Genomic DNA, 10,000 nt, shown 5'->3' on the forward strand with positions numbered 1-10,000 from the left:
TGCTGAATCATAGTCGAGTGTCGTTTTCTGTAAGGGGGTTACCAGAGAGTACACAGCTCATGCCTCTGCCTCTGGCAGCAAAACAATATACCTGAGCATGAATCTCCAAAATCCCAGACCTAAAAGACTCTGACTTTATCTCCAACAAGCATTAGCTTCAGTTCATGTTGTTATATTCTAGCAAAACTTCTCTATGCCTCTTTAAAATAAATGATACATCAAGTAGTATCATCAGAGGGATTAATTTTGTAGTCAGTTTTAGGCAAACAAGATGTTCTTTTTGCTGTCTGTGGAAAGAATTCATTCCCTTCTTCTACGTACTTTTTTTGAACAATGCAGTAGCAAGGGCTACATGCGACATTTTCTGCCCATAATGGTACCTGCTGAAAAAATCCACTATTAAAAATGGCCCATGCTAACATTTAAATGTTGATAATAATTAGCCTGACATTTGAAATACAGTGGTTGCAGTGTTGTCTTGAAGATGCTCTGCTGAACATTACCTAACTAGCCCCTTTTCATACTTACGTGCTTTCTGTACATTATTCTGTCAGTTACTGAACAAATAAGACATCAGTTGCTAATGTATTAACATGCAAAAACTACGCTTAAGGGCCAAACACTGCCCCCAATCCACAATGTAACTCCCATTGATGTCAAGTACTGTTAAGGTTGTGACAACCAGTAAAAGAAGGGAACTGAAAAGTAGGGGATCAATTTTCTCCCTGATCTGCAAGGAATTTATGCAAACTGCTCCTTGCTGAAGGAGGGATGGGAAATGCAGCCTGTGTGGTGCCCCAGGAAGGGATGGCTGCCTTCCTCCTCCTCTGGCCAAGGCACCTGGCTTAAGCTTTTGAGAAATGCCTGGCCATTTTAGGTGGGCTGGATGGTCAGGTCGCTGGTCAAATCCCTCCTTGGTATTTCCATAAAAAGAAAGCAAGTGGTTGCTCAACGGTGGCAACTAATTCGCCAAGCAAGCTGAAAATGAAAGCGCCCACGTAAGTATAAATTGCATGGTTCTTCTCAATGGGTGATGAAAACTGTTTCATCCCCACCTGAGGAGTTGCACACTCATTATGAGTGCACCTGTAAGATGCAGAAAGTTACATCTACATGCAGAAAGCCCAGGCTAGGAACAGACCATGGGATGGCCAGGGGACAAACCACAGGAGGAGCCTCAGAAGCATCCTGCAGCCTGGCCACAGATGGGAGCAAGAAAGAAGAAACTGCTTTCTTCCAAAAGGTTCCTGGACACTCCCAAGCCATGCCCAAGAATTTGGGCCTGGTGTGTGCAAAGAATTTACAGGAAGAAGCCTCACGTGTGTGCCAATTCTGCATGTAGATAGGAGAGCACTTCTTTTTGGTTTGTTTTCTTCCTCTGTAGATAGCAGAATACTGCAATGCTCACAACAGTGTGCAGCACATTAACTATAAATGATATTATCTAAGAATGAAGTAATAGCATTACCCTTGCATTTCCTTGCTGTTGTCATCTACCGTTGCCAAATAGAAAAAGGCCTTACCTGCTTTTTGTGTGTGTGTGTGTGTGGTTTTTATCTCCTCTGTTCTATTGCTAATGAGTGCCTCTCCTCCTGAGAGAAACGAGGACGATACAAGCGATACAACAGGAAGTTTAGGGTACACCCACTCTTTTCCCACCAGAATAAATACTGTTCTCAGGGAAGGTACATTGATAATGAAAATACATTTAATTTTAGAAATTTCTCTGGCAACCGTAATTGGTATGGGAAGGGTGATTCTGACAGGATGTACCATCAACATGTAAACTCCACAAATAGGGAGACGTAGGATTTGAGAGATAACATTTTGTCAAAACACAGGACCTCAATTGTCTTTAAGATGTGATATTAGAAAGGACCAAAAATAAGGAAATCTGCAATGTAGACTGCTGCTAAAGGCTGCTTAATCCTGAAGCCTCGAAGCTGATGCTCTGGCCTGCATCTCACCCTGCTAGGTCGCCTGTAAACATAAGTGTTTTAAACTATGTATTTGGTTAAAATAATCAAACCACTACACTTCAACAAGCCAATGCAATACTGCTTTGAGCCCCGATAACTAGGAGCTATCCTGTGTCATGTAGGCAAATTGCAGTTTCATATTTTTGGCTCTCATACGGTCTCAACACCATTATCCAGGTTGCACTGTCAGGTGAGATACATGGCACACTGGTGAGGCTCTTGGCCCTCTTCCTTTAGGAAGTGCTCGTTTCCTTCTTCCCTCTAACGCCAACGGGATTCATCGAGGGTTACATATCTTGATTGGGAGATATTTATTTCGGCAGCTGTGTGGTTAACTAGTCTTTTTTATTTTATGGTGGTCTCTGCACTGAAGTGATAGGCCAGTTATGGGATGATGATGACCAGGAGGGGATTTGTCTTCCTATGACTCTTGAGGGTGTTGATTAAATCACAGACAGTAGATTCGCAGGCTGGAAGATCTCTGCTGAATACTTGCTTTTAAATGGTTATACAGCATTAAGAGCACAGCTGAATGCTTTTAGAAATATAAATAATTAATTGTTTATTTATCCTTCCAGGTAGCCTTTTCTCCTGGTACAAAATAGAGCCTGTTCACATGAGAAACAAAAGCATAGCCTGGAGGAAGACCATAAACCTTTAGTTTTCCTTGAAATGAGTACGGAACTGGTATGACTGCTATTCATAATATTAAAAAATATATATTTTTCGTTGCTTAACTGTTTCCTTGAACTGATTTTGATGATTTTAAGCATTTGGGGACACATCTTGTGAGTAAGTCTTAAGAAATTACAACTACATTATCTTATCAGGAATCAAATGGCAGAAGAAAAGTCCCTCCACAATAACACAGCTTAATATGGCCATGCTTCTAGTTCCCTGCCCTAAATCTGTTCTTCTCTTTCTTTAAATGTAGAGGAGAATATGGGACTATTCTGTGAGTTATGCTACCAATATAGTTTAAAAATAAAAGAATAGCCTAATGTTTCTGAGGACTGAAGAGACAAGTGAACAAGAAAAGAACAGTTGTGAGCTCTAGTGAGGGATTCTCCTATGTTTGATGTCATTTATTTGAAACTGACTCCCGTGCCTGATGAATAGGCGCAAAATGATCTTCTTTTACTTTCCAAAACTCATGTTTATTCCCACATTCAAATTTTGTGGAATTAGAAAGCAAAATGGATCTCACTGCAGAGTCCCTACTTTACATTTATTTGAGGTTTATTTCAAAGAAATCATGGGTACTCTCATACTTACATTTTGACTAAATTGCCCTCCTTTTACTTTCATAGTAATTTTAAACCTTTTCATTGATTTCAGTAAAAATGCTCCAAATAACTACAGAATTTGGTCCACTTTTTCTATCAACCAACTGAAAAACCTGGAGATGGATAGCACAGGAGAATGCAAGATTTACTGTGGAGGGACGGAGCCAGCCCTGTGTTCTGATTAGCAGTTTGGATGCCATTGTTCTGTCTGGAAAACACATGTCATCCGCAGAATCACCCAAGCTGTCTGTTGGCATCTGCCAACATATCCTCCATCACCTCGCTCGTACTTCTCACTCTCAGCCTTACACCTCATTTCCCCATATTTCTGAAGCCCCCACAAGAACCCTGATGCAGTTAGGAGCTACCTCTTGTAAAAACTGATGACCCCTTGAGAAACCCACATCGGCAACTATATTGTCTCCAGTCTCGAGCTGACTGACTCAAAATAACAGAAAAGAGAACATCCCTCTGAGTCTTCTGGTGTGTCAGATTTGTACCGTGTTTCTCTCTGGAGACAGAAATTCATAATAGCCCAGAGGCTTCATATTTTTTAAATTGTCACATGAAGCCTTGAGTGCTTCCATGAAAGAAGCAGTAGAAAGAGATGCCTGAAGGTAGGCTGGGAAGAATCCAAAATGATGTCAGGTTTCCTTCTACCTTCCCATCAATAGGGTCTTTGAAGAAGAAGCCTCTTCAGAAAAGAAAAAAATAACTTTCTCTTTAGTTAAAAAGGCTACCATGGTTTCAGTTTGGAGACTGACAGTTACGTTAGCTTTATTACCTTAAAATCTATATAGCCTCGTGGTTTGCAGTGGATGGCTTTGCCTCCACCAGTTTTGATGATGTCCTTGAAAGAGAAATATAGATGCATAGCTTCACTTGGAGCTTTGGAGGTGAGTATTTTATCCCCTTTCCTTTGCCTTGCTGTTTGCAAACAGTGGTGATAACTCTTGTGCAGTATGCCTAAGAATTGCAGCGGGAGGAAGAAATCAAAGCTTTCACCAGACTAGAACAGTCCCAAGCCTGATAGCACTCCTACCTCACTGAAGCGACTGATGATGAGGGGAAAAGGAGATGAAAGAGGAGCTGGAACTGCATATCTTTGTCTGTTATCTTTTGTCCCAAAGATGCATTTTTATTTTCATCATTGTTTTTACATTTTATATGGAAAAGAAAAAAAAAGAAGATTCTTAACTACAGAAAAATGTTTTCTGAGGCCTACACATTTTTGTTTATAACTTTATAGCAAATACAGTCTTTTGCATTCTTGAAAAGGCCTGAGAAAAGTAGTAGTCATGTTCTAGTGTAACTTTCCCAGCAAAGGATAATTTCTGTTCAAATGTATGGGCATGGCAGCTTCTGGAAAATTGTAAATTGCCGTTTACCCTCCTTATTTGTCTGTCAGCCTGTTGGGAACTTGTTCTTTTGCTGTGAAGTTTCTGAAATACAGTTTGTACAATCCTGTCACACTCAGGCAGAGCTACAACAGCTGCACTTGACTGTATCTCAGGAACCCAGCTCTTCCAACATCTCTTTGGAAGAGCTTAAGTTTATAAATGGTGGCAGAATTGTATTCCTCAGGTTGGGGGCTCTGATGGGTTGCACAACTTTTCAGGTTTCCATGGTTATGCAGGAGGTGGCAGTACATGGGAGGGCAGCCTCTAGGTAGTGCCCTTCATAGGTAAAAATAAAATTCTCCTAATATTACTCAGCTAGGATGTATTTTGTAGAAAAATAAACAGAAGTTAAAAAAAGAAAAAAAAAAAAAAAAAAAAAAAGACAGCCCTTCCATCCACTGACTAAATCTAGATCAAGAAAGCAATACTCTTTTTTTTTTTTTTGGTCAAGAAATACTGGGATGGTGGCTGAGTGGCTGTGGATGAGTGGTTTATATGGTCTTGTCAAATGAGTCAACTTGTCCTTCGTTCTCAAACAAGAGGAAGTCAAATCCACTGCTTACACAATGGCAGAAGCAGTTGCAGCATGTCTAATATGTGATAGGCAGGCGGGCAGAAAGATAGAATTACCCACATAGCGTAGGTTGAAGATTTTATTATTTAAAAAAAAAATAAATTCCAAGAAATGTTTCCTGAAATCACTTGAGACTGTCAAATTGAGACTTATTCTGCACAGCTATCACCGTGTGTTATGTAAATCTGTGTTTACAGACATCATTCAAGCCATGGGCCATTGAGTCCATAGGTCTTAACAGCCACACAACTGCCAGAAAGAGTTATAAAATATCACATAGCCACTTCTTACACAAAAGTCACATCTTGGTTACCTAAAGGGAATGCAAAGACCCTTTGTAAATGGACCCAAACAGCACTAGGGACAAGCATCATTCGATCTATGGGCTGACCCCTCATTGCTGCAAAACTTCAGCTGCAGCAGCATTTGTAATTTCCCTAGGTGGAAGTACTTACTAGAAACAAGTCCCGCAGCACCCGATCTGTTCCTAACAAAACAAATGAGTGGCACGTTCCCGATTCCTCTCACCTCAAGTTTCAGACTGGAGCACTTGGGAACTCAACCAAAACCTGGGAAGGGAGGATGAGGGCCTGAAGACTGACCCAGCTGGTGGTCTCTAACATGTTAGGTTAGGGTAGAGTAAATATAAGCAAAAGTATTTTTAAAAACTTTTGTGCTTTTCTGGAGGCACCACTGTAATCTTGGGAGGAGGAAAAAAAAAATAATTCTTGGGACAACTTCTTCCTTCTGCATTGCGATATCGATTGCTTCTTCTGTGGCACTTTGATACAATCTCCTTCATTTCAGTGGAGCCAGGATCTGCTCCTGCACAGCTCTCTGCCAGACCTTAAATTGCCCAGAATCATTTACTCCCAGATTGTAATACCTTACAGTAACTTTATACCCACCCTGCAACTACATAGTGAAAAAAGGAAAAAGGAAAATCAGGGATTTCTTCCCCTCTAGTATGATCATAACAGTGCTGATTACCTTATTTAACCCATTGAAAAAAAAAAAGGGGGGGGTGGGAGGTAGAGAGAGAAGCATTATACCGTTGCTTCAGAGAGAAAAAAATACCTAAACACATTTCTGACATTCATTGAGTCATTTAGACTAGTGCCTTCTCTTCTTTAGAAAATTACTCAGGTCCTCTTGCTTTCTACATCTACAGTATTGCACTTCTAAGGAAATAATACCTTGATAATCTGCACTTCAAAACCCAAGTCAATAATTGCCTTTGATGATAGAATGAAGGAGAAAAAAAAAAAAAAAGGAAAGAAAGAAAAAAAGGAATCTGTAAGACTGCAGCAAAGGAATGCTGGAGAAAAGATGCTAAAACTATTGCTGCACTCCTGTGTTTCGATGTAATTTACAATCTATTTGCCAACAGTTCTGCAATGATTAGTAAAATATGTCAAGAAGCTAAACAATATAAGCATCACACTGAAAGAAATTTAGCAAGACCCCCTCTAATTATTATTGTACATGACAATTCAACAAAATATTTAAAATCAAGGAGAAGAAAGGAAATATTAAGAGTCTTTTCAGAAAAATGCACATATTATCATGCCTGAAGGATATTCAGGAGGAATGTGAAAATAACTGTAATTTATTTAAGACCTGGAAGTATGAAATAATAAGCTACTGAACGATCAGAATTGTTTTGGTGTTGTTATCTGACAAGAGGGCAGACCTTGTCTAGCTTTAAGTTTTATAGTAATAAGACCTTGGAAACAAAACCTTGAATAAACAGAACATAAAGAAAAGGGAAATGTGTCCTTGCATAAATAGATATTGTGTCTATCACCTTCTTCCAAAAAGGTTGCTCAACTTTATAACCATGCAGTAGGTAGAAAGGCAATAAACACTGGAGTGCATTCAAATGTTCAGAAATCACAGACCGGTCATTTTGTAACTTCAAATGAGTAATACCATCATACAAAAAAAAAAAGACAACCTTATAATGACTCTCTATTTCTATTAAGAAGTTCTGTATCTGCTGGCATTTTATCCTCCCCCGCCCCAAAGATTAATAGCTACACATCTGACTCATTTTTCATATTGCGTTTACCCCACAATTTAGAGCCTAAACCACCCAGTATTTCAGCTTGGGAGCAGTGAGCGTTAAAAGTTCAGAGAGAAAACTCTTAGCTGTTAACCCTACCTTCTGCCGTGGCCACATCTTGCCTCCCCAAAAAACACTTGTCTGGAAGGAAACCTCCCAATCTCCATGCAAAAGCACTGTGCACCTCCATCAAAATTGCCACCACCACCACAGAACTGCTCTGGAAATCTCTGCCCGCCCGTTTGGCAGGCCTAGCTGCTGCTATTGTCGTCGTTGTTGTTGTTTTTTCTGTCTTTCTGGTTTCCTGGTGTCAACAGGAAATCTTGTGCCTAACAGGCTGAGCTCAGGTACCGGCCGCTTCCCAGCCCATCTGCAGCCAGGCAGGGGGAGAAGGGCTGCGCGCAGGGGATAACAAGGGAGCATCACCTGCACAGCTCCCTGGGGACCAGGAGCTGCGGGGGGGAAGAGGTGGGACCCATTAAGGTGGAAATGAGGAGCCCCCAGCCTTCCTGGAGGTGATGCTTCCCAACGGGGTGAGCTTTGGGAGTGTGTTTCGGGAGCTGCCGCCTGCCCTCCTGCCAACCTTGGTCAGGCCTGGCTCTGGGGACGTGTGTGTGCCCCCCGATTTCATGTGACACCGGTTGGTAGCAAGCAGCCCAAGCTTTGTTTCGAGGTTTTGGTGCTGTGCAGGCGTGGGCCCTGACGTGCAAAACCTGCCCGTGTCCCAGCCAGCATCGCCGCACCACACGAGCGGGGCGCAGGACGGCGGGCACAAAGGCTCGCCGCACCGCGGCCACCCCAAGCTGCCCACAAAAGCGAGGGAGGCAGCGACGTGTAAACCAAACAATGCGAGGGGGGGAAAAAAAAAATATTGAATAATTTCTGTCACGAGGCGCCGACTAAAGCCAGGCTCTAATTGAATTAAACTCCCATTTATTTGCTCAGGCCTGAACAACAGGCTGGGAAAAAAAAAAAAAAAAAAAGAGAGAGAGAGAGAAAAAAAAACTTAAGGTTTGCTCAACTGTTCCGAGGTAGCACCTTTGCTCACCCCGGTATAAATCCACCATCTGTGCTCGCACGCACACATGTGCCGCCGCGCAGCAAATGCGCCCAGAGCCGGCCAGGCGCGGGAGCCAAAAAAGCACCAGGCAGACAAAAGCTCCCCAGGCTGCCCCAGGTCTGCAGGAGCAAAAGGGGGAGAAAAGGATGCTTTGCTCATTGCCCAGGTGAGATAGCCTGGTGCGTCCTCTCAGCCTCGACACGCGTCAAGTAAAAGAAAGGTTAAAATTAGAAAATTCAATTTATTTGATAATTTCCCAGAATAATTAGAGTTAATATGGGTTAATTAATATGCAAATCTCTCAGCAGATGTTCTGCAGCAGGGCCTGTGTGAGAAAACAGCCTTTGCTTTCTCCTACGTGATTTTGGCTGTCAGTTATTGGGTATAATTACTGTAACTAACCGAATACACACAAAACCTTTGGAATATAAAATTGTTACAGTTCTAGTTCTGCACAAGCTGCTACTTTTCTGCAATAAAAGCGAACAATTTCTTTCAGAAAATAGGAGCCTTTTTGTTCCTTTCTTGATTTAAAAAGAAGAAATGAATCAAGTAAATGGCTTATCTTTTTTCTATGCATAATTAGGTCAGTATTATATGAACATTCCAATGAGCAGTGGTACAAACGTACATATAAAATGATAGCTCAAACCACCTGCAAAATCACATAAAATTGTTTTATTCAGAATCTTTTTCTTCATACCAGAACTTTGAAATGCTTCGTGCCTTTCCTGCCAATGTTGCCAACATTTTCTGAATTCAAAGGGATCCCGTAACTTTTATTATTTTTTAAAAGCACAACAGCAACATTTTCTTCAAAGGCACCACATCATGTCAGACTGATAACACAAGTTCCACTCACAAAGGTAGACCAGAGACATGCTCAACCTTTTTTTTAGAAAGGAAAATGCTTGCCGTGTAGAGTTTGCAACTTCCAAGTGCTCACACTTTGAGCAAACAACAAGCAGCAGTCCTCAAAACACATCCCTGTGAGCCAAGCCCTCCAGTCCCCCCTCCCGAGGAGGCATATATAGCATCTCACATCTATCAAAGCACTTAGTGCTTCGTTCTGCCATCAGGTAAAGTAATATCTGTTGCTCTGTGTAAGGAGCAGTAAGCTGGCAGCAGACCTGGCCGCAGTGGGCTCAGGTGACCACGGATGGCAGTAAAACTGTCAGACTGGAGGTGAGGGCTGCTCATGGAAAATAACCCAAAATACATGAGCCTTAATTCTGGTGCTGCATTCCTCACAGAGACATTTTTATTTCTCAACACAATTTGCCTTAAAATTTCAATGATTTTATTTTTTTCATTACACTGACTATTAAAAAAAAAAAAATCACTGAAGGTGACTTGTTCTGGTTTTTGGTTTCTCCAGTTCCACCCCAAAATTGCCTTGCCCTGGCTGTCACAATGGAAAGAGTTCAGAACTACAAGCAAACCTTTCCTGCTCTTTTTTTTTTTTTTTTTTTTTTTTTAATTTGTTCAGAGAGATAGTCAGCTGTTTTCTAAGAACGCTTTAAAGAACTCCTGTCCTGGGAAAGAGCTGAAAAGTGGATTTTTTTTTTTTTCCTACAAATCAGGAAAAAAAGGCCTCCACCCCTTCCAAGAGCTCTCTCCCAAACTTTCCCCCTTT

At 41.4% G+C, this 10,000-nt stretch overlaps 1 protein-coding gene across 4 annotated transcripts in view; it reads right to left on the reverse strand.

Moving 5' to 3' along the window:
- Positions 1–10,000, reverse strand: part of ZEB2 (zinc finger E-box binding homeobox 2) — a 111,698-nt gene that overhangs the window by 34,681 nt on the left and 67,017 nt on the right. The gene's annotated exons all lie outside the window — the stretch shown is intronic.

Source organism: Aythya ferina (assembly GCF_964211825.1).
Source record: "Aythya ferina genome assembly, chromosome: 6".
In the NCBI taxonomy this organism is placed as follows: Eukaryota; Metazoa; Chordata; class Aves; order Anseriformes; family Anatidae; genus Aythya; species Aythya ferina.